At 38.9% G+C, this 25480-nt stretch overlaps 1 protein-coding gene across 10 annotated transcripts in view; it reads left to right on the top strand.

Moving 5' to 3' along the window:
* The first annotated feature begins 3467 nt into the window (after positions 1-3467).
* The window catches only part of EYA4 (EYA transcriptional coactivator and phosphatase 4), a 243609-nt gene continuing 221596 nt past the window's right edge, over positions 3468-25480 (top strand). For all 10 annotated transcript variants that reach the window (XM_064486678.1, XM_064486679.1, XM_064486675.1 and 7 more), the window contains exon 1: positions 3468-3898. The gene's annotated coding sequence lies outside the window, so the exon portion shown is untranslated. The remainder of the gene's footprint in view (positions 3899-25480) is intronic.

Raw genomic sequence — 25480 nt, 5'->3', positions numbered from 1 at the left:
CCTGCTGGCGTTTCTGAATGACTTCCAGAATTTTCCAGCAGATTTCGGACTTCAGAATTTTCCTTCCCTAAATGTCTTTTCAGGCTCTTTGAGCGCCTCTCCCCATTGATCTGCGTTTTCCTTTTCATTGCCTTGTAGAACTTTGTTGCAGTACCAGATTGAGCCAATAGATGCTGCCACTTCGTGATGTTAGCAGTTGGAAAGTTTCTATCTCAGTGGTTAAGTCCTAAGACTCAGTGTTTGTTGAGGCAGGAAGTGGTGGGTAATGAGTAACTGCTATTGTCTCCCGTGAGAATAATTTGGCTTTTGACTGTGGACTGATGAAGTGTTCGAATTTTTACCACAAGGAAGATAGTAAGAAGAAGAATAAAAATTAAGTTAATTAGGGGAAGGATACAGCTCAGTGGTAGAGTGCTTGCACAGCATGCATGAGGTCCTGGGTTCAATCCCCAGTACCTACATTAATAAATAAATAAATAGGTGATAAACCTGATACCCCCTCTTCCCCCCCACCTCAAAATTTTAATGTTTGTCTTAAAAAAATTAAATTAATTTAAAAAGATACCTCAATTTCAGATACTTCAAGTATATTTTAGGCAAAGAAATCAATAATTGACTAATAATTTTAAATTTAAAAAATTTTGTACTAAACATTTCTCTACAGTCATGGAAAAGAAAGGTTTGAGAATGTTTTGGAGAGCCTAAGGGACATAAGGAGTTTAATTCTTTAAACCAGTGTTTCTCAAACTGATACGTGAGAGAATTTTGGGTGGTACAGGATAAATAATTTCTGTAAAAAAGATTCATCTGCATGGTCATCTATTCATGGCAAATTATACTGGTTTTCCATTTATAGTGATGATAGAAAGTTTCGTTTAGATAAGTTTATTTAATAAAAATTGCTTATTTATAAAAAATAGTAAGTCAATAATACTACAGGTGATATGGCAATAATTATAAAAGTGGTATTCAGTAGAAATACTGGAAATAATGCCTTGTCTAAAAAAGCACATTACTGCCTATACAACCTTTTTTTGTTTCTTATGCTCAATTTATTTCAAACTTGGACTGTTAATGTGACATTTTATATCACTCCTAGTGGTATCTATGTAAAAGACTATGTGGATGGATTTGAAAGTAATAATGAGAAATTGAATAACTAATATTGTGATGTAATTCTGATTTTTTAGGATAACTTCTGCAAACATTCTTATGTAGATGTGTAAAAATTATGTGGGAGGAAAGTAACTTGAAAGCAAGATCGGTATTGCTGAAAATATGATTTTAGAAGGGAGTAAACATGCTAAAAGACTATACTTGTGTCAACAGTATGCTGTACTAAAGCAAGAATTTTTATTTTACCCAAATTATGCATCTTCACACTTTTATGTTAGAGGTCCAATTAACACATAATGTTTCATACCAAAATGAAAGTTAAAAATCTGTGGCCTTATGAGGAGAGTATTACATTTAGCATTGTACTAAATTTTTACATGTTAATTACTATAGCCACTGAACATTCCAGACAGTGAATGATTCACAAAACATTTAAACTGCATATTTTGCCTGTAACATAGAAACTGTACTAAAAATAATCGCATTTTTTCTCCCTACTACCACTAATAATAGCATGACCATGGCTGAGTGGTCTTTGGGGTTACACAGAGGCTGTTGAATCTTAGGTCTGCCATTTATTAACAAGTTGCTAAAAATTCTGCACCCTTAGTTTTCTCACCTGTACAATGGGGAAAACAAGATCTGCAAAGTTAGTTAAACCTGTCCATTGATATTTCCCTCCTCAGTGTATATTAACTGGCATCCTCTTCAGGCCAGAATGTGCTCTAGATCATGCTCCAATTCCTCTTTGTGCCAAACCCACCGCCAGAACCCTTTCTACCTTGAGACCAGAAAAGGAAACATTAAGCCTGGCAGTGCCTAAGCCCTCCAAAATAAATCCGCAGGAAAGAACGCCCAGTGAGTGATGAGAGCAGCAATAAGCACGTTTATCAATTGAAATTTACAACCTGACCTTTTCCATTGCCTGTTAATAATTGTGGATATTGTCCCACTAATTTAAAAATAAGTCAAAACTACAAGTATTCAATATTTGTTTTTGCTTTTGAATTTAGTGTTCCTGTCAGTTACATAAGACCAAGATGAAGTAGAGGGTGAATTTTTTTTCTGAACTTCGTACAGAATACAATTCAGTTGATAATATATTAAAACTAAATTTTCTTTGGCAGTAATTTCTACTAGTTAATTTGTACGCCTTCAGGCCACATCTAAGGCAGTGTAGGGGGCTGCTTGTTGAATCATAGGTTTTGTGTTTAGAGACCACTGGATTCATCTTTGGGACCATTTACTTAGGTTTCTTTGGGTCTCGTTTTCCTTATTTCTTATACGGCATTAAATAAACACCATAGAGTTGTGAAAATTAAATGAACTCACACGAACCATAAGTGACCGGTGTAATCACTGACACTCAGTGAATTCTCAATAAATTAAAACACTTACAATCAATGTGACAATTGAAGATGTTCCCAACACAGGCAGTAGGTTTTACTAAGAGGTGATTAAATGGATGCAAACTTTATGTATTGTTTATTGCCTACTTCGCTGAGGCTTCTGGTTGTGTATACTTGTGTGCATACAGAATATTAAATCCTATGTGGGTGCATAATGCATGCGCAGAAGGCTTACGCATGAAATGTCACTTCAGCAATGTGCCTGGGGAAGCTCTGACGCTGTCTTGGAAGTCAGTCGTCGCAGCATGACCTTTGGGCATCTGGGAGGGATGCCTATACCTGTGCCCAGCGCTGGAAGGGGCCCAGGCCCTCCCCAGCACAGTCTCTCCCCATACTGCTTACCCGTGCCTCTCATACATCTTCACGGAAAGGGGTATTTCCTCTCTTTAGAGAAAGCTCCCCAGTCTGGCGTGGGGTGGTTTTTATTTTACGTTGTTGCAAGTAGGCGAAGTTCTTTCTGTCTCCTCCCTTGGGGTAAGTGGAAAGGAGTTCCGCAGGGGGCCCGTAGTGGCCGACACTCGGGGATCGGGTAGCCGCAGAGTTAGAGACAACTCGGAGGCTGCCGAGCAGAAGCAGGTGGGGACAGACAGCGGGTCCCCGATCCAGGGAGGGGAGTGCGGCCGCGGGTCCCTCCCCTCCGCTGGGAGGTGGCAGCGGCCGGCGCCAGGCCAGTGGGGGCGGGGTGGGGGCGGCGCGGAGGGCGCGGAGATTACCGCGGCGCCACCGGGGACGCCCAGGGCCCAGAGCGGTCCCCACGCGGGACCGCAAACGATGACAACAGGCAGTCGCCCGAGGTCGAATAAAAAGGAGTCGCTTCCCCGCGTGTAGCCGCCCCGCGCTGTCTGCCCCGGGGGGCACCCCCCCCCCCCCGCGGCCTCCAGTGGCCGCGGGCGCCGGCGGCGGCGTCCCCCGCCCCCACCCCGCACGCAAGTGCGAGGCTGCCCGCGGCGCGGCGCACGCTCGGCCGCTCCCGGCTTCCGCGCAAAACTTCAAGCCCGCCCGCGTGAAGTTGTCGCTCCGCTTTCGGAGCAGGAAAGAGCTGGGGGGGAAAGCTGGGTACTGACGACCGCGGTGGCTGGGCGCGCGCTCTCTTATTTTTTCTGTCGTCGATCCGGAGTTTTGGCTCCTTTCTTTTCCTCCTCCCCCTCGTAGCCGGCTTCTCCCCCCGCCCCGTCTCTCCCCAACTTGTGTACGCTATTTGTTGCGGGGGGGGTGGCCGAAGGGGATGTCCTCTTTTCACCAGAGGCACAGCGCTAAGGGGAAACTTCGACACTGGAAGGAACGAGAATAAATACCTAAATACGGACACACGGATCCGTTGCTGGGGCAGACACTTGAACTTCGGGATCCCGAGGCAGTCTGGGCAGCAAGAGGTGAGTACTTCTTCAGATCCCCATCCTGGGGCCCTTGGGGCCTAGTTGAGGGATCCCGCAAACTCCCCCCAGAAAGCGCGCGGCTCTGCTGTGGGCGCAGAGTGCTGGGGACTGAGGACGCGCAGCGGGACGGTGTGTGGGCGCCCGGGGCCCCGCGGGGGCTTGATGGCTGAGTGCCGCCTGCCCCAGGGCCCGGGCCGCTCGGAGTGCAGCGGTGCACTCTGCCCTGGAGGATGCCCCGGCGCCCCGAGGGTCCCTGACGAGCCTTTCTGTCCCCGGCGGAGTCCTTGCGGAACTGGATGCACTGCTCTATATTTGCACTCCGTCCTCGCCTCGCAGGGGCGCGCGCCTGGGTGTTCCCCGCATCCTTCTTGTGACATTTATTAATTTGTGATGACCCCCTAGATAAGTCAGACACAAGGATGCTGACCCTGGTCCAATGGAGGTATTCATAGTACTGGTTTCGTGTATACATTCTGTGCTTCTGGTCTAATCTTGAGGCACCAACAGGGCTGTTCGACTGCGGCCGTCCCAGTTTAGTAGTTTTTATGTGGCGTGGACCATGTCTCCTGCAGTTTGCCAGGGTCCGTGAAATGAGAGGCGCCTTGTCAGAGGAGTCGCGTTCATTGGCCTGGGACGCGGATGCCGTGGAGGGATTATAACTTCGCCAAGCGGAGGAACCTGGCCGGGGCGAGCAGGTTTTCTCGTTACAAAGCTTTGCTGGGTCTGGGGTGGTTGTGGGACTTGAAACGGCTCGCTGCTTTAGCGTCGTTCAGCGGGTTTTGGAAGTAGATGCGCATACTGTTTTATTTTGCTCCGCACAGCAGCCAGGACTTTGTTTAGTAGCACTTTCAAGATGCTTCTTTCTTTTGTGAACATTATTCGGAACAGCTTGGAGCTATTAGGGGATTTGCGGACCGAGTCCCGCGGCAGAGTAGTGGCGAAACCGGAGAGCACGGTTTAATTTTTTGTCATCCCTTCCCTAGTTGGAATGGCAGCGTCTCCCCTCGCCACCACCTATCTTTCCCCTTCCCTTGAAAGCTAATGGGGTTCATGCTTTGGGTGAGTGCGTGTGTGGGAGGGTGTCGTTTGTAGACGGTCTTTTCTCCTCTGGCCGCCGGCGTCTCTGCCCTGCACTGCCCAGCCGGCAGAGTCATTCATGAATCTAAATCTGAGGGCGGTGGAGGTAGGAGGTAGGTGCAGGTCCCTCGGCCCTTTCTGCCAAAGTGCAGAATAGCGACGGGGCGTGTGTTTTGGTTTCAGAGCAGTTCCACGTGGAGCACCTCCGTGTGCGTGTGTGTTGTGTACTTGATCTGTGAGGAGGTAACAGGAGTCTCGTGTTCAAACCCAGTGGGCCGTTGGCCATTAATTTGCTTTCCTGGCTGTCATTACAGACACTTCCAAAATCTGATACCTAAGAGAACCAACAGGTTAGGTTTCACATTAAGAGCTCATACTTAACAGTTTTCTTTCTCTCTTACCCCTTTTGGCTTGGCACCCTGGGATCGACGTAATTGATGGAGCGAAACGTATCTTCTCGAATATGGCATTTTGTTCCTCTTCTCATCCGCGGCCACTTTTTGCACCCTCGGGCGTTAGTCAGTTTCGGTGCGCGCTCCTGCGGGACTTAGAGGGGAGTCTCAGGAGCCTTTAACCACTGCGGGCTCCCCTTCTGCAGCTCCTGGAGTTTGATTTACACGTAGGTGACTGATAGTATTGAAAGTTGAGAATGGGTTTTTGTCTGTAGGATTGTTTTTGGTTTTATTTTAAAAACGTCCTCAGGACAAGGAGATTGTACTTGATAATCTTCCCCGGGTAGAATTAGGTTTTAAGCAGAAACACTGCCCTTTTTTTTGTCTTTTAAAATACTTCTGGTCATTTTATAGTTGAAGAACCCAAAACTAGGAAAGGGGACGTGGAGAAAAATCCTAAAACAAAGTATTTGATACATAGTAGGGTGCATTATAACGTTATCCCAGGAAATATATAGCAGTAGTAAGAAGAGGCAAAATGTTTTGTGTGGAGCTAGACTGCCAGAATCTGATTTTTAGGGCAACGATACCAAATGCAGATATAACTACGTTCATTTTTTATTGTTATTATAAACCATAAAAATAGTTTGTTCCGCCTCATTAAAAGTTGTAAGCCATTCATATTTAAACCAATTTTTTTAAAAAATGGCTGTAAAAGACAGTTAAAACCTTTGACAGTTATAGCTTTGAAAGTAACATAATTAGATTATCTGAAAACTGTTCCTTTTTCCTGATTATTAGGGATATATCCTTGTCCTTCATAATAAGTAAAGATCTAAAATCAATGCAGTTTTCAAAAATTAGTTTTTCTTTGCCAGTTACCTCCTGAAAATAGGATGCTCTTCAACATTTTAAGGGCATCAACAATTAGAAGTTGTTTCACAATTATAACTGAAATAAAAAGATTTCTTTGATGATTCTTTTTTTATGGATATGGATTTATTTTACTGGATATTAGAGACTTAGTTTCTCCTTTACAAAATGAAGTTTTTTGTATGAATATATTTAGCAAATATTTGTTTTAAGTAATCTGTTCAAGTTTGAAGATTTAAAAAAACGCTGAGATTTGTATAAAAAGACATTTGAATAAAAACAATCATTATTTTTAAGAAATGCAGATGCTGCATTCTAGAAGATTTGTAGAAGGCAGATCAAAAAAACTGTCTTTACATAAAAGTTTCTTTTTTGAGGGGAAACTGGTAGATGAGTAGTTTGTCATTTTGCTGGAATTTATTTTTTCTTTGGAAAAAACCTCTGAGTTAAATGAAAAGAAAAATAACCCTCCATTTCTGAGAGGTTCCTTTTTATTTATATTGTGATGTGAGGTGTAAATAAATTTTACATAGCCACGGGAAATGGAGTGTCTAGTTTCATGTTTTCAATCTCTGTTGCAAGCTCTAAATGACTGATGCCATGTCTAAAAATATATTTATGTGGTTTGGTATTTCATTTTTTTAAATTTTATGTACTGAAATTAAATTGTCCTGAATTTTTAGAAAAGTAGAATGGTAGAAAAACCATGACTATTGTTATGAAAAGTTAGGATGTTGCAAAGTTCACATTCTAACTCTCAAATAATAAAATTACACTTATTTCACCCGGCAGCTCACACTTTGCATACAGAATTCAAGAAGAAGGGAGATAATCCTTTTCAAGACTTAGTGAAGTGTTAAGTATTTTAAGAGTGCAAGTATTTATTGTATTTTCATTATCTTTTTTTTCCCTCTGTTAGGTAAATGCAGGAACACTGAACATTTAGTAAAAACAGGCCCCCCTTTATAAGAAGTTTATTCACCATAGTTCTGTATTGCAGCTGCTGGTCATATTTCATGGAGCTGTTAAAGCACTTAAAACCTAAAATTAGGTACTGTCTGGTTGTAAATATTTCAGATCACTCATCTAAGAAACAAATAGAAGAGTGTGTTATCAAAAGTCGTTCTGAATCCTCTCATTGAAGAGCTGAACAAAACATCTATCAAACACCTTGTTATTTTTTTCAGTGAGAATATAATCATGACAGTTTCTTTTTCAAGTGGATAATATTCTTACATACTCTGAACGCTTATGTGTCTCCCTGCAGAGTATCTTAAACTAATTGTATTCAGAAATACCTTTGGGAGATTTTATTACAAGTTACTGGGTGAATGCAATCAACACCAGCGGAATAAGATGACTTTGCAGTGTACCTGCTTCTCATGAATTTTTCCCAGTGAGCTAAGAAATGACATGCTCTTTCAGGCACTTGTCCTAGAGATGAGTGAGATGCAATGGTGTATTTAATTGCAGTGTGTGTGAGACTGCATTTTGCACTTAAATGTATTTTAACGTGAGGGACACCCAGTATGCATTAAATTGTACGTGGAGCTGAACTTGGCTTCACTTAGTTTGAACCTGAGTGGAAGAAAATAAACAAGAATCACATATTCCAAAGCAGCATAAGCAACTTTGATTATTGCTCGTAAGAGGTCTGCAGGCTTTGTAAACATTACTGTCATGTAATATTGCTTGTGGCTCTGCACTTTAGGCTATGCCTTGGTGATACGCCATTTTCCTCTTGAAGTTTGTGATTCTTAGCACGTCCCGTCCATGTTTCTACTAGTAGAGTAGTAGTGAAAATGAGTACCACTACCCTTACTCCCCTGATTCCTTTTCTCTCTTCAAGAAGAAGAAGTGAATCGATGAATTTAAAAATAGTAACCATTTTGAGTTATCAAAACCACATTTATATGGTGGTTTAAAACAGTTTCAGAGAGTGTACCTCTAAGTCTCACTGTAACCTTTCCTGTCATTGAAAGGTGCTAATTGATCTTAGGGCACTGACATAATAGTATAGTTTGATATTTGAAACCTTTCAGCATTGGTCTGGCCCTTTTCTCACCGTGAGATTTCGGTGCATGGCTGATGAAGAGTAACACCATGTTAAAATGTCAGGAATTCTAATTTTTCCCCCATGTGAAATGTTGGGGGAAATACAACTCATATTTTTAAAGCTTTTATGTATGTACAGTAAGTAAATTTATTTTAATGTGTTTCTGGGCTATGAGAGAAAGAACTATATTATCATGTTAGGATTTTTAAATCTCATTTTTTTCACAGGTAGATTTCTTTTAGGTTGAAATTTTTAGGTAAAGTCTGAATGCTGTGATTGCATTTGAATACATTCAAAGTGAACTTGCATTAAACCAATATATAGAATAGCCATCTTAAAATTTCATACTAAGGTATATTTTCTTATTTAGATCTTAAAGTATAGTTTAAAATAAAAATTATCAGTTCAGCTTTTGTATCGTTGTAAGCTTTCTATTTGTGTAAGTAATCATCGTTTTTATCATCAGTTGGTATCATCATCACATCCTAGCTGACATTTACTGAGGATTTATTTTTTGTGAAACACTTTAGGCACTTTACTATTCCCATTTTACAGATGAGGAAACTGAGACCCAATCATGCAGTAGACTGGAGCCAGGAAGTCAGCTCTGCAGTCCGAACCCAGATCCCCCATCAAACTTTGCATGAGGCAGTTGCTCCCATCAGTCATATATGAGTTCATTTTAGGTGGCACCCAAGCAAACATTATTTATTTACTTTTTAGAACTTTTGTTTTAAATGGAGGTACTGGGGATTAAACCCAGGACCTCATGCATGCTAAGCATGCATTCTACCGCTGAACCATATCCTCCTCCCAAAGCAAACATTATATTTTTATATTATTAGTTACATATTTATTTCTAAGGATATTAGGGAAATATGTTAAATTTCATATTAAACCTATAATTTCATGGATAATGTTGTTTAAGACAAGGCCAAAAAAGGATTGAGGCAGAAAAATATTTAAAAGCACCTATTTAAAGAAACGTATTAAGTAACAGTGAGCAAGTGCTTGGCTAATATAGCCAAAATCATGAAGGCTGGTGGCAAATGATTTCATTTGGAGAAACTGGTAGTCTAGAATGCTTCCCAAATGTGAAGAACCTGGGTCTAGATCTTTTTAACATTTCACTTACATGTAGAATTTTCCTTTGCTTTTTTAAACTTTATCCTTTAGTTAGATATTATCAGGTTTACAGTTTTTCTCTTGTTTTAAGCCTGACTGCTGGTTATGAATCTCAGAGCTACATGTTTATGTTGAGCCAACTAACGAGGACCACGTAATGAATTTCTGGAGACAAGTTTAAATCATAATGGGCTCACTTATATTTTGGAAATACTTTCCATATACGTACATATCAGACTTTGCATTTTTAAGGTTTTCTCTAGGAGAACATGTTTGTTGTGCTGTTCATAATCTGTTTAATAACTTTAATGTATTTCTCCAACGAAGCAGTGGTTTTCATTTTGATATACATGGTTAGCCACAGACCCCTTTGTTCAAGTGAAAACTGACTCTGTGCCCACTAAAGATACGTCCACTGCTTTTAGTGAAGCAGGCTGTGGGTGGCCTGGAGCTCACACACCAACACTGCCTCCGACCATTGGCACCTCCCATTGTCTCTAAGGGTCATCCAGGGTGTGAAGATCGCTGCGAGAATTGAGTGTTCTAAAGAAAGGGGTTAATTCAGAGTGCCTGCTGTAGTATGTTACGTGTCATCCACTGAAAACCAAAAGAGAATAAAAAGCAACTCTCAAACACGGCAAAGTATCTCCCAGTGTAATACATCAGCAAAAGGTGTGTCCATTCACCCTTGTATAATTTGAATATTCTTACTAACCGATCTGCAACTTGATTTCAGTTTAGTACTGAAGAAATCAAAAGTAGTCAAAATGTTTCCCACATAGAATTACAGGTCTGAATGAGGTTCATAGAATTTGTACCTGCCAAGATTTGTTTTACTAGAGTATGTCTTTTTTCCTTTAAAGACCTAATGAAGAAGCATCAGCAGTGGCAAAAATTGATTTGACCTTAGATTCTCATGTAAATTATTACTACTGTTTCTGTTACTCTTTACTCCTTTTTTAAAATGAAAGGGACCTTTCTTGTGAAAGGCTACAATTAAATCATAAAAATTTACATTCATATGCCATTAAGTTTAATTCTGCTCACAAAAGCAACAGCATTAAACTTGAAATTCTATCCTTAATCAAGTAGGTGTACCACATACCCGGAGGGCTTATTCTCTGCAAGGTCATATACCTTGCATAGACCCCGCAGGGTGATCTAATCATTGCGTTTCACCTCTGACTCTAAACTCCCTCACGTAGAGGATTTGAAAAGACCTGAATGTTCCAACTAAGAGACTGAATATTTCTAACTTGCTGTGTCCAGGATGTTGAAAATGATGACTTGGAGAATCAACAGGTCTCTGAATCAGCTAAGTCCTTTCACTTAAAATTTTACATTTTGATGCAAATGTGTATTCACGAATGGTTATGACGCTAGTAATTCTAGCCAAATTTAACTACCAGGGGGGCAAGTCATGTTCAAATTTCCTCTTGCAGGTTTTCCGGAATCTCAAATTGTGCTTCTAGTATGTAACTTAAGAATGCAAACTTCAGTGGGTCTGTCAAGAACATCAGTACTACCGAAATTTTGTACATGAACTTTGGGTACTAAGATGGTGCTACTGTTTTGTTATTCTTAGTTAACCCAAGAAAATGTTTAATTTAGGTCTGTTTTGTCTTTTTAATTGCTGACTTTAGTTTTTAAAGGCTTCATTTATGAAACTACCTAGCAAGGTTCTGGGCACGTGGTAAATGCTTATTAAATGCTTTTCTATTATAAGTGTTGCTGAAGATCTGCCAAAATTATAGTGAGATGAATAGATTTTTTTCTACTTTGGATGATCCGGAAGACTTTGGGACTCTTAGTCTATTATTATAATAAGTTCCACTTTTTCTTGTCCTGTACCAGTCATAGAAATGGGTAGCCTGGTAAGTGAATTAACCAGTAGCCAAGGCCACAGGTTTACTCCTCAGATTATCATGTTAGCTTTAGGGGGACACTTGTTCTACACACTTGGTTATATTCCCTTTGTAGAGTCGTGATAGTTTGACTGTCTCTCTTGGGGGACCATTCTCGTCTATCCTGGATCTGTCTCCAAGACTCTTCTCCCATCCCAAAATGTTCAACCACATTTGTTCACAGTTTTTATCAGGTCCCTCCTTGACTTAAAATTCTTTGAAAAAAAAAATTCCCTGTTGTCTACAGACAAATTCCAAAATTCTTAGCAGGATCAACAAGGCCCTTCATGCTGAGGACTTTGTTCGAGTTTGCCTTCTCACCTCTCACCAGCCACTCACAAGAAATCCCTTCTCCAGCTGCCTGGAAAAGTACAGCCCTTGACTGCACCCAGGCCATTTCTATTTCATCTCTTTGTGCATGTGGTTCTTTCTGTCTGGAAGATACCTTTCCTCTCCCCCTGAAGTTTCCTTTTCTGCTTCTTTTTCAAGACTCAAGATGCAAAAATGTTACCTCCTCTGACTGCCAGAGGCTGAGTTGAATGTTTCTTGTCTCTTTACTCCGAAAGCACCCAGTTTCCAGCTTCAGCATAGCAGTTGCCGCATTGAAACGTTAATAGGCTACATGGAGTTTAAATCCTGTTCTAGGCCGAGAATTTACTGAAGTTTTTACCAGTATTTGCATATTTCCAGTAAGTAGGGACAGTAAATTCCTATTAAGTGACTGAGGGAAGGAAATGGGGATGAAAGCAGTGGTGGTGGCACTGGACATCCTCTGGCACAAGACTGGGAAGAGTGGGAGTAGCTGTGATGATTACAAGGCAGAACAGCCTTAAGAACAACCCCAGGGATTTTTGGTGTTGTTCTGTAGAGTTGCGTCTCTGAATCAACCCAGCTTATATGTATGAGTGTAACGATGTAGAGTTGTATTTGTTTCACACATGACCATTGGGAAGTGATCTAGTGGATAAACCAAGGATCCTGAAAAATCTCTGGAGAGATGGGTATTTCTTAGCATTTGAAATCTGAGGAACCCACTTATTTCTGTGTCACAGTGGTCAAGTGCAAAGGCTACGGACCCTGGCTGCTTGGGTTTGAACCCCAGCTCTGACACTAATGACTCTCTAATGATGAGCACGTTAGTTCAACCGGTTTTGTTTCAGTTTTCTCATGTGTAATAGAACATACTCATGAAGTTCTTATGAAAGTTCAACTAGTAAATACATGTGAACATTTAAAGTAGTGTCTGATATGAGCACTAGCTATTATGAATATGATTGTGTACCCTCCATTGGAGTATCCAAAATATTCTAGAGATGTTTAGAGCTGCAAGTCCTGTCTGGGGTCATAGACTGGGGACCATAAATTGAGTCCCCTGTGGTCTACGTACAAATTTAATACTCTGGGGTGATCTTGGCGACTCTGAGGCTGTATTTGGAGCCATAAGAGAAGACATTAGAAAACTCACTTGGGGCCATTTACAGTGTTTCTTTTAATAAATACTTTCACATACAGTAACCCAGATTTTTAAAGGCTTTCATCTGTCTGGTTCCTCAACTACCCTAAGCTGCTATAAGCATATTCTGTAATGGTACTCTTGTTTTATAGCCAATATTTGTTTCCCCAGTTGCTTTTTTTGAGCCTGAAGGCTCTAATTATAAGAATTTGTATAATTTTCCGGTGACAGTAGGCTTGATGAACTCCGTAAACTTTTTGAAAGCCAACATTAAAGATTCTTATCTTTGCAGAGACAGTAGGAAGTCATTAGCATCTCTGTTTCTAGACTTGATCATTTGGTCTTTGGACTCAGATGTAATGACTATATGAGCAAGTGGGGCTGAGGAAGGAGGGGAAGTTAAAGTGTTAATTGCCAAAGTCCTGTTTTTCACTGCTTACCTGGAATTGCTGTCAGGTGCATTTGTATAAAAAATACGAGGATGCTGCTGATACTGTGCATGACTCCCTCAGTCTACTGGACCAGCATTCCTCAAAGTCTGATTAGTGACATTTTGAGCTGGATAATTAGTTGTTGGAGGGGTGTGTGTGTGTGTGTGTGTGTGTGTGTGTGTGTGTGTGTGTGTGTTTGCTGTCCTGTGCGCTGTAGGGTATCGTGAGGCATCCCTAGTCTCTACCCACCAGATACCAACAGCACCCTCCCCTGAGTAACAGTGTCACCAGACATTGCCAGATGTCCTCTGAAAGCAAAATTGCTCCCAGTTGAGAACCCGTAGTTAAAGTAGATCTTAAGATCACTTGATACAGTCAAAAGATTCCCAGGCAACGGCATGATAGGATTGTTCTATTTTCAGTCAAGTGTGGAGAATCTTCATACCTTCCTCTTAAGTTTAAACACAAAATCAAACAACTCTTAACTGGTCTGTGTTGATAGATAAACTTTACATAGAGATTTACCGATAGCTTTACACAGATTGACTGTCGTTGGCATATTTTCCTTTTCTGGAAATAATATGTGAATGGGGGGGGCAGGATACTTAGGAAAGTGTGTAGGAAGTAGATATTTATTTGAATCACCTAAATGTCTGTTTTAAAAATTTTGCTGTTACTTGTTAGTAGATACTTCTGAGTCACTTTTATTAGTGACAATTGTCATTATAAAAACTTGTCTTTCCCCATAGATAAATATTCAGTAATAAGAAGCTTTTACTTTTTATAGTCTGTAGGGTCAGAAAAAGTAAAGTGTTATCTATAACCACAACTGACTAAGATTAAAATACTTTATCAATTAAATCATTTGTTTGTTTGTAACAAAAAAGTTTCAAATGAAACTTTGTATCTTAGATTTCAGTTTATACCAGTTTCAGGATCTTGAGTTTAATACTACTGGTACAGTCTGAAGAAAGTAAAAATGAACATATTGCATATAAAACCTCCTTTGATGATTTACCAAATCTACAGCTTAAGTTCTAATTCTGTAGGTTTAATCTTGACATAACGTATTTTATCTATGAATATGCAGTTGACTATAAGGAAATGTGGCTGTAGTCTGATTGCTACATCTAACCTCTGCCTAGTTTAGGTATATAAGAAAGATGTTTCAAAAATTACTGAAAAGAACAAAATGGGAACATATAATGTTAACATAAAGTGAAGGGATAACTTCGCCTATGTGAGTTTTGGGTTGAATGTGAAAATTATTTTGAAGTATGAAGCAATCAATATTATAAATTCATCATTAGACTAATATTCATACGTGGTCTAAACAGTAGAGAATTTTTTTAAATCTCACTAGAAATTGCAAAGATACTTGAAATTCCACACGTGTATATTGTCTCATTTAGTGGTTTTACTTTAATTGCATTAGACAGGTAATCATGTTACCTGGAAGCAGTCAGACTGACTTAGGGATTTCACATCATTTACTGATTGATGCCAAAGCAGGCAGGGCAGAGATACTTGAAAATGAACTCACTGTCTATCTGTCTCTTTGTTACATCTCCTCTGATTTATACTTTAATTTTTGAAATGTATTCTTTTTTAAAAGTTAAAAAAAAACTTTTGTTTATTTTTTGGGGAGGAGGTAATTAGGATTATTTGTATCTGTTTATTTTTAATGGAGGTTCTGGGGATTGAATCCAGGACCTCATGCATGCTAAGCATGTGCTCTGCCACTGAGCTATACCCTCTCCCTTGAAGTGTATTCTTAAGGGGGAAAAATGGCTGCAAATATAGCATACTGTATGTGACCAGAATGTCTTCCTGTTTTCTAAGAAGGAGAAAGACTCCTCACAGCTACTTGTTAGCAGAGAGATGAAGTGGGTGCTGGGTAACCCAGCGACAGATGAGGGTCATTCCAGGGGGTTCGATGGGGATTGTAAGTCAGGGGCTTAAATCATGAGTTTTCAGACCATGGAGGAGAGTTCTGCTCCACATATTGACAGGAAGTCCAAAGAAGGCATAGCAAACCTCAAGTCCATCCGGGCACTTTATGCCTGACATTGAACAGGAAGCCTGGTAGCCCTTGAGTCATTGGAGAATAGTCAGTAAACCAGAATTTCTGTTTTTCCAAATGAACACTTCTGGGGTTCATAAATCAGAGACCCTCCCCCACCCTCCACCAGAAAATTCAAGTCACATATCCAATTCCTCACGTTGATTCTTTGTATGGTGGGTATGAATGTAAGGCTTACTTATTTTTAAGAATGCTCCATCACATAAAATACAATTAGGCATTTCCTTTTCTCTCTCCGGGATACTCTCATCACCCTCGTCCTCCACTGCCCCAACTCCCTTAACGTACTTACTTGCCTCTTACTTTTTGCTGCCTACCTGGACAAAAAAATGGACTCATCTTTCAAGACTTAGCTCAAATGTCACCTCCTCTGGGAAGCCTTCCCAAAGGCCCAGGCAGGATTAATTCTTTTCTCTCCGTAATACCATAGCACCTTATTTGGACTATTAATATAAGAGCACATTGTGCTGGGACTAATTTTATGTGAGTCTGTAGAGAGACAGACTCACTGAGTTCTTTCCCTCTCTGTAGCCCCAGTGCCTGGGCATATGGATGGAAATTCACTAGCTGCCCTATTGCCTGCATGTCTTCGAAGGACTGACATCCAAAGCCAGACAGCTACGAAGAATGAATCCTCCTCACATTTTGGAAATGGATTCTTTTTTGTGGCCAGTCATAGAAGCGAGTTTATTGGTTATTTTTTATTTTAACTTGTTTAAAGCTTCATTTGTACTCAAGTGTTACTGATACTCTAGAGAAAAAAGATATGGCCAGCATGAACTGGCATTTTGAATAAACTGAAATTAAAAAGGCAGATTCTAGTTAAGGTTTAATGGTCTTCCTATTTCCAGTTTTCTCTAGAAACAAACTTCGGCCTCTTTGGTTGATTTCTGCGGAGATACATGTCATGCTGTTTTGAAGAATGTTTAACCCTCAGAATTATGGATTTCATCTTAGAGGAGGCATGTTCTGTATTTGTTTATGTCAATGTTTCAAAATATGGGGACCAAAAAATCCTAGAGGTATCTGTTAAAAGTATATGTGGCCTTTTGGTGAGAGAAATTCGGTCTTTTTTCAGGCACAATTTGGGAAGAAAAATTTGTTTAGTTTCTAGTGGTTTGTTTCCAGGCATTTTCCACAAAAAGATGAGCAAGACCCTTCAAAACCACCAACTTGCTTATTTAGGGGGAAAAGAAAACCTCCCGTGTCCAAAAATAACATTAAATTAAAATTATTGTTTCCAATAGTTTCAAAAATTGTGGTTTTATTTCCTCGTATGAGTCATTTCTGAATGTGGTATGTGATTGCACGGCATCGTGATGAAGCCTAATTTGCTCTGTGCTTTAGTAGGTCGATTTATCAGAGAATCAGACCAGAAGAGGAGTTTAGCCTAACTCCATTTTGCAGACGAATAATGGATTAAAGATGTTAAGTGACTTATTTCAAAAGGAAGCTCAAAGGAGAACTTCGTGCTGGAGACACCCTGGTGTTCCCAAATCTACAACTTGCTGCCTTTGTTTATCTTTGAATCCGTCCAGGAGTTGTGAATACTGGAATCAGACTACCTTTGTGTGTATCGTCGGGGCCCTGCTGCCACTCGCCAGCCCTGTAACCTTGGAGAAGTTAGTTACTGAGCTGCTTGAGCGCGTGTTCTAGTGTGTGTCAACAGGGAATTGTTGTGAAGAACTGAGTTTATACTGGAAAGACACTGGAAATGCTCAGTATATACATTGAGTTGATTTCTTAGATCAAACTACTGAGAGTATTTACTCTTCAGAAAAGGACCCTTCTTGCTGCTGAAACAAGGTTTTTGTTTTTGTTTTTTTAATCAATTTTTTTTTTAGGCCAAAGTCATCCATCTGTTGTGTAAACAGATATGATAGGAGGTATCTTTAGGGGTCGTGACTGGAAGAGGCCAGGAGATAGGCTTCTGGAATGCTGATAATGCCCTTTATTTTGATCTGATTGATGGTGACATGGTGGTGTTGATTTGAAATTTATCAGCAGTCTACTTTTGATTTGCATTTACTCTTTCTGTATTATACTTTACTAAAAAGTTAAAATATACAGATATATTTAAAATAAAAAGTGGGTGTCCCTTACTTTATCCATCTTCTGCACCTTCCACAAATCAGGGCAAATTGTTGGATTTCAGTATGCTTCCTTGCAGACTTTTTTTTTTTTTTAATAAGTGGAGGCACTGGGGATTGAACCCAGGATCTCATGCATGCTAAGCATGTGCGCTACCAATGAGCTGTACCCCTCCCTGCTGACATTTTTTCTGTACATGTGTAAATGTAAGAATTATGTGAGGATCTAATTTATTTTTACTTTACATTTTTAAGCCAAAATAGATCATCAGTTAAAACTTGCTTTTGATTTGCTGTATTTTGAACACTTTTCCACATCAGTACATGGTAGTTTGGGTGAATTCTGTTTAACGTATGAATATGTTTTCTACTTTAACTGTTCCCTTCTTGGTATCTTTTTAGGTTGCTTACAGGTTTTTAATATTATAAAGAGTGTTGCAATCATGATTTTTATATCTCTTTCTGTATATCTGCCCCAAATTCCTATAGGTAAAACTCTAGATGTAGGATTAATAGGAGAAAATGTGTATCTTGCATCAATGATGCCAAAATACTTTTCGAAAAGGTTCTAACACCTTGCATCCATCTGATGATGCTTGCATCTTTCTCATAAAAGCCAAGGGGAAAATTTTATGCTTAATTGAACATTGTAACATTTTGTGCTCTGGTTAATAAGAAGGTTTATAGTAGTAAATTCCTTAAGACTCATACACTAATTGAAGAGTTCACTGATGAGAGCAAATAATTTTAGCCACATACATAACACATCTATGTTATACGTGGTGAATATCTCATTTGAAAATTGTTACTACTCTGTTACGTGAATGATTATTATGTATATTGATAGTTCCTAAACTCATAATTGGTAGAAAGAGAAAAACTCAGTGTGTATAATATTCACAACATGTTTCTAGCAGTATAAAATAGTTACATAAGAATTGTTAGGAGAAATGGCTTTGACTCTGATTTTATTGATGAGAATCTATGAGGAATTGTTTATTATTATTCTATTAAGAGCCAGCTACATGCCAAACAGAGTTCTAAACACCTTGTGTATATTACTATAGCTTTTAAACATAGATGAAAGGCACAGGCATTGTATTATTATAGATGAGATCACTCCATTCTAAATGTATGTTAAATATTACCATATATCAAAATATCAACTATGTCTTATCAGTGTATAATTTCTAAATCTGTGAAATGTTATAATCTGTTCAGTGTGAAAATTAATTAATGCACCGAAATCCAGAGAATTGCTACCTAAGTCCTGGCTAAAGTATATTAGTAAAGCATCAAGTTTAAAATAAAGTATATCAGTCAGTTGACTTTATTGTTAGAATCTTATATGGAGAAAATTCTGTCTCTAGAATATTCAGTTCTTGCAGTTCCTAGTTAATTAAGATTCTAGCTAACCATTCGTGGGTTATCTAGTGCCTTAAAAGAGTAATCCAACTCAAAATAGCTAACTTATTCCTCCAGCATTGGATAAATATGGCTATCAATTTTTGTGGGTTTTTTGCCCGTAGAATTTCCTGTTATTCTAAGGGATTCAATAGGACTTAGGCACATAAAACTGAAAATTATATTACTATGGGGAAACTGCTTTGTGCCTTTGAGAAGGAACTCTCTTGCTAACTTAAGTACTGTATGTGTGTGGAATAGCTAACATTTTCCTCCCAAGAAATTTCATGTATGCAGTTAAAACACTCTTAAATTGATTAAGGATTTGTTATATATTTCCAGAAGCACTCAAGAGTACTTTTATGGTTATAAGAGTAGAGTGTATTAGAATGCCAGAAACCAACGAATACGCTAGAGGCCTTCAAAACCATGCCCAGCATTCCTGACTTTACCATATAAACACACAGTGTAGTCTGGAGAAACAAAACAACTCCCCTTCCCCCAGCGTAGGTGAGCCTGTAATGATAGCACTTCAACTGGCTTGAATATTAATGTGATACTTTTTCTTGTCAGAAGTACTTTTTATTACTTAGAAAGCGGAATGGTGAAGTAACAAATATAGCTGGTATTTATTTCTCAAGTACAGAATTATTTTACATCAGATTTGACCAGTTACCTTTATACTTTTTGGAAAGTGGATTATGCAGCTACGACAGTATTTTGCCTATTAATCAGGGATGCTAAAAAGCCTTTTATAAATGTTGAATCAAAACTCTCACTGCTGTGAGGGAATTAAATTTCAAGCAATATACTCCTTTTATAGGGTGAGAAACTGAAGTATGGAGAAATTACAAGGTTTTCCCAAAGCCATGCACTGAGTCATGGCAGACGTGGAAATCTCTGATGCTGTGTGCCGGATTCAGTCTGAAACTTCGTGAAATGAAAGTTATCTATTTCCTGACATGGGCCTTAGTTGAGTGTTTCCTTATTTCCTTATTTGTTCATTCATTTACACATGATATAGAAGATCATGTTTTTGCAAGATACGGTCTTAATATAGGGACTGTAAATAATACGGTGAATTTATATATCAGGTATTTCCTTGAAAGAAATTCGCTGTATTTTTCTTTTTCATGACCATGAAAAAAAAAAAATGTCAGGAATTAAAAGCCCTGTTGGATTGTCGAATGTGAGCCACAGCAGTGTCTGTCTTCAGGAGGTCATATAGTATGTTCAAGCCTTTGAACAAGAACTTGGCTGAAGCCCTGGTTAGATCTGGAACAGAGAGCACTATCAAAAGCATGGCAGGGACCAGCATCCACAGCTCTACAACCGGTGTCTTTTGTATTTGGTTTAGCCAAGAGGGGGCAGATTATTCTACTCTTCTGTCATCTTTCCGGGTTTCAAATCTCACAGTTTTAAATCTTACTCATTGTGATCTTTTTGTTACTAGTTTAACCAGTATTTTCCCAAGCTTTCTTCACCCTCTTCATTTTTTTTCTCCAAGCTGTAAGAGTCATGTTTAAAGAGCAAATAGTATTTTTCCAGGTCAGACCTCACTTCTCCTTGATTGAATGACTGGTAGCTTCCAATGAGCAAAGTTATCGCCCCTTCCCCCATCATGGCCCCTGCAACGGAGAAGCCAGAGAATATGGAGATGCCATCTGCCTTCCACCTCTTCTCCAGAGAGTTTAGTCAACAGTTGTTTTATTGGTTTATTGTTTCCTTGCTTTTTTTCTTGCAGCCCTGAGATTTAGGGCTCAGACTTGGCTCTGACTTTATGGCTCATTGGGTCTCCCTGTAGAAGGTTCTTTCCCAGGAGAGTCCTGAGGCCCAAGAGCACTTGGAACCCTGGGACAGGAACACCTAGATTCTATAGACAGGTCCAGGCATGGCCAAGTCATAGGCAGATCAAACCTTCCTGCAGTTTAATCATTAGTCTTTTTTTTTTTTTTTCTTTAATTTTTCCAAAGAATAATTCGGTCTTAAACAAACCAGCAAACAAACAAAACCCCTTGAGTCTTTCTCAAAGGCGCATTCTTAACTGCTTTCATAATTTATTGTTATTCATTTCCATTTCCATTTCAGCTAGTTTGATTTCCTTTCCATTTTTTGGCTGGGCTATGAAAGTGATATTTGGTATACATTCATGCTGATCTATATTGATTTAATGTCAATTTATAATGGAATGGTTTAAAAATAATGATGTACTGTGATCTATTTCACATCTACCTTCCATGTAATGCATTTTCTAGGCAATTATGCTTTTGTGGCTGACTGAATTTCCTGATAATCCCTGTTGGGAAACAAAGACTTTCTTTTATTAAAGATGTGGTCTTATTAACCAGGGGTACTTAACTTGAGGAAAAAAAGATTTAGGAATGACATGAGTGATAGTACTGTCTTAATATCTAATAGCCTGCCATACATAGGAAGGTGGGATTCAGTTTCTGCTTTGTGGTTCTGGTGGGTAAGACCAGTGTGGAAGTTCTGAAAAGTAGATTTTTTTTTAAATTAATATGTGAGGAAGAATTGAGAGAAAGAGGAGAAGTAGGTGGTTCTATTCACTGGCGCTAAGAAGCTTCAGGTGTTGCATCTACAAACCCATAGGATCAGTTTGTTAATAAACCCCATTTACTTCTCTACTCCTCATAATCCTGACAAAGAAATGGCTGTGGGTTCCATTCACATCCTGTCTCTTTCTATCTGTCTGAGTTTGCCCTTAAATTCGGAACATAAAGCTGGGAAGTACAACATGGAATTAAACCGCAACATCAAATTTATTTGAGGTAGTATTTTCTGAATTCTTTCAGTGTTAGCCTTTAGGAATTTCTTTGGATTTCTGGAAGCTTTGGAAAATTCTGTAAATGTGATCCTACTTCTAATGCAATTACTGAGTCAGTGGAATGCTTTGATGCTATAGGGAAATTTATTAAAAGAAGGTACTCAAAGTTTCTTTTTTTTAAATTTGCACTTTGTTATTTTTAAAAAACTTTTTTATTAATTTTTTTTTTAAATGCAGGTACTGGGGATTGAACCTAGGACTTCATGCATGCTAGCATGTGCTCCACCACTAAGCTATTACTGCCCCTCCACCAAACTTCCTTAGATGCCTCAATTTAAAAATCTAGATGAATAAAATTCTCCTTAGGTGTCCCAGATTTTAGGAAGGCAAGTAACATTATATTTAATTAAATCTTTAACTATTATTCACTGTAGACACAAGTCAGGCATGTAACTTGTCTTTAGGTAAGTTGTATCTACTGCTGTATTTTATATCTCTCATGTTTACTTTGTTATATATTGGATCCCTGACCCCCAAAATAAAAAAATATGACTTTCAGGTGTCACACCTTCATTCCTGAAAAATTGGTGATATGGAAAATTTGAGAGGCGAAAATATGTTTGTCTTTGTGTTGTTGCTGTTGGTTTTGCTTTCATTAATTTCCTTTATGGGGTGGATACTTCCTGAGTTTTACCTTCTATTTCACAAATTGTTTCTTTAGCTGAATCTAATCTGCTGTTTAATTCATTCATTTCTTTTTTGAAATTTCAATCAATATATTTTTTAAAACACTTTCATGGTTCTTTTCCAAGTTTGTCCATTTATTTTTATAATGTGTGGTTATTTCAATTTTGTTTCTATTCCTTCTGTCTGTACCTGATTTAAGCATATTTACTATATGATATTTTTTCAGATTGTCTTTAATCTCAAACTTTTGGATTCCATTTCCCCAATTGTTGCATCTGTTGTCTCAGTGGTGTTTTGTTTCCTGATGGAGCTTTTCACTTTTGATGAATTTTTCTCTCATAATCCTTTGAGCCTTGTGGACCAATTTTTCATCTGTTCCCCTGGAGTCTAGGGATTTCAAGCCTCTGAATCAGTCTTAATTTTAATATTTTGGCTTGAGGTTTCCGTGCTAGCGATGCAGTAACTATTTAGAATTTACATTTGAGTGAGGCTGAGGTTTTGATTTATCACAGGTAATTATTTTCTTTTATTCTCTTCCCAAAGGCTTTATCACATGACTAGCTTCCTTGCTGAGTTGGATAGTGGGCTGAGTTTTTCTAGCCCTCCATCAATAAAAGAGACAAACTTCTCAGACTTCCTCCTTCCTGCATTGCTTCTTGCTATCGTTTTCTGCCGATCTTCCTGAAGGAGCATAATGACAACAAAAACATAGCATACAAACTTATCTTTTTCATTCAACTTTCCCATATTGCCAATTTTTCAAGAATTGAGGTGTGGCACCTAAAAGTTATATTTGCCTTATTGATTACAGTATGTTCATATATTTTTTGTGACCTGTTGCTTTCTTCTTCATGTTATCTCCCAGATCCACCTTTTCTCCAGGCTTCTCTCAGCCACCACATCAGTCCAGCTTCTCCTGACTTCCAGCCTAGATCATCCAACTAGTTGCTCCCTAACTCCAGTCACTGTTCATCTTACTTTTAGAAATCTGAAGAAGACATGTTGTTGTAATTATATCACATTTGCCATTCTATTTTTGTGGGGTTTATTTTATTTCATTTTATTTTATTTGTGTGGGGTTAATTAGGGTTTATATATTTATTTATTTTATTTAAATGAAGATATTGGGGATTGAACCTAGGACTGATTAGTATAATATTTTTAGTTGAGCAGTGTTAAAAATCATTTTCACAGAAATTGCATAGGTATAACAAAATTGCATAGGTATGACAAAAATATTTTTTAATTCATCATGTAAGGAGCAAAATAAAAAAGCAGAAAGATTTTCTTCCACTCTGTAACTAGTAAATGACTTACATTTTTGAAGTGCGTGGTTTCATTTAATCCTAACAAAATATAATACAGATATTATTGTTTCTACTTTATGGATGAAGAGAATGATATTTAGGGGTATTGATGAACTATCCCAAGGCCACACAGTTATCCAGTGGTAAAGCAAGGACTCACATGTAGCCCTATTTTCTCCAAAAGTCTTTACTTGGAATCATTAAATTTGTATTTTCTCCAGCAAAACTATCTTTTAGACATCTAGGTTTCAAGAGTTGAATACTAAACTTAGGAAATGTATTTTTAAATTCTTTCAAATTGCAACAGACTTTTCTCAAGAAGTGTATTAAGCCAGCAGATGTATGTTCAGTCATGCATGTGATCATATATTCTACATCACAAAGGGTTCCTGGCCATGGAAGAGAGGTTTATGGCTGAGAAAAAAGCGGATTGTTGTAAGAAAGTGTCGGTTGAGAGGAGCAACAGGGGCAGTGGGCTAGAAGAAAAGTCAATTTCCAGAGTCAGTCTGAGCATCTGTAGGTGTAACAAAAGTTGCCCAAGCTCAGAATTCTCTGGGACTGTCCAGTTACAACTGCATCTATATTTTCTAATCTAACTAACCAACCATCAACAGTTAGCAAACACAAACCAAATAGAAACCCTTGGCTGGCCCTGCCTGTCAAAAATCAAGCGGTCATACTTTATAACTCCAGGAAGATTACTGCCATCTAATGAACCTATCACTAAGGACCCAAATGATTATCATGAAATTCAGCTTGTTACAATTTTTCAACATGGGAAATCAACCCCATTCTTTTTAAACATGTGTTCAGTGGACCATTTTGCAAAGTCCCTGCCCTGTCTTCAATAAACAGTTGAAAAATAGCCCCAGCATCTACTTTGTAGCTTGGTTGTAGAGATTGAAGGCAGGCATTACTGTTCACCCAGATCTGTTTCTTGGACACCTTTGCTGTTTTCCTTCTGTACAGGCAGGGAAGAGAGTCATGTGCTTGATCACAGAATGCCCATCTTACCTCTCTGAACAGTTGGCCATAGAACTGGAGCTGGGTGTTCTTTGTGCTGCTGGCTTCCCTCTCTGGTCTGCTGCCTGAGCGGTTGGAACCAGCCAGTGCCTGACCCAGCTTCCCAGACCAACTGATGAAATTTGGAGGGCAACGAGGGTAACTTGGTGCAGAGGACTTGGTAGCAATGCCCTGCTGATGGTTATTCCCAGCTATAATATGTCAATAATGTAATGGGAATGTAAGTTGTTAGACTTCCTGTACAATTACAGTTTTATGGGGGGATGAGCAATATGCTTAATAAAGGAGAGAAATTTAATTGGAGATTATGAGAATTGTTCATGGAATCCAAGGAAGAATCTAACAACCAAGCAGCAAGAAGGGCAGAGAAACGGTGAGACTTTAGAAGTGACAAGATCCAGGCACTTCAGTTCTGCCAGGACTTTCTTGCCATCTCCTGCTGCTTCTACTTCTCTTTCTGGGTCAGCTCTCTTCTGTCTCTCCCTAGTAGACCAGCTTTTTACACATGGCAATAAAGAGCCCCCAAGTTTTATATCCTAGAGATTTTGCCACTGAAGGAGGACTGACCTGGTACTTTCCCAGCCCTGCATCCTAAACAATTGGAAGGCATTGTGAGTCATTAGATAGAAGTAATTTGGTGGAACTGGAAAAGCCCCGGGGAACCTAATGGTTTATAAGCTGAATATGGGTCAGTGTAATAGATGTATATATATCCCCATGCAGCAAACCTTAATTTTGTATACAGGTGATTTTCAAAATTCACTTGCAGTTTGAAAATCTGTATGTCAAACAATAGATTAGCTGTATTGGAATATAATGGAGTGACATCCTCCCTTGGCCCAGGAAACTGCACGTGTATATAAATTCTCCAAAGCCCCAGCTAGGTTAA

This window comes from Camelus dromedarius, chromosome 6 (assembly GCF_036321535.1).
Source record: "Camelus dromedarius isolate mCamDro1 chromosome 6, mCamDro1.pat, whole genome shotgun sequence".
In the NCBI taxonomy this organism is placed as follows: domain Eukaryota; kingdom Metazoa; phylum Chordata; class Mammalia; order Artiodactyla; family Camelidae; genus Camelus; species Camelus dromedarius.
The sequence above is the reverse complement of the archived record's forward strand: the minus strand, read 5'-3'. Positions and strand labels throughout refer to the sequence as shown.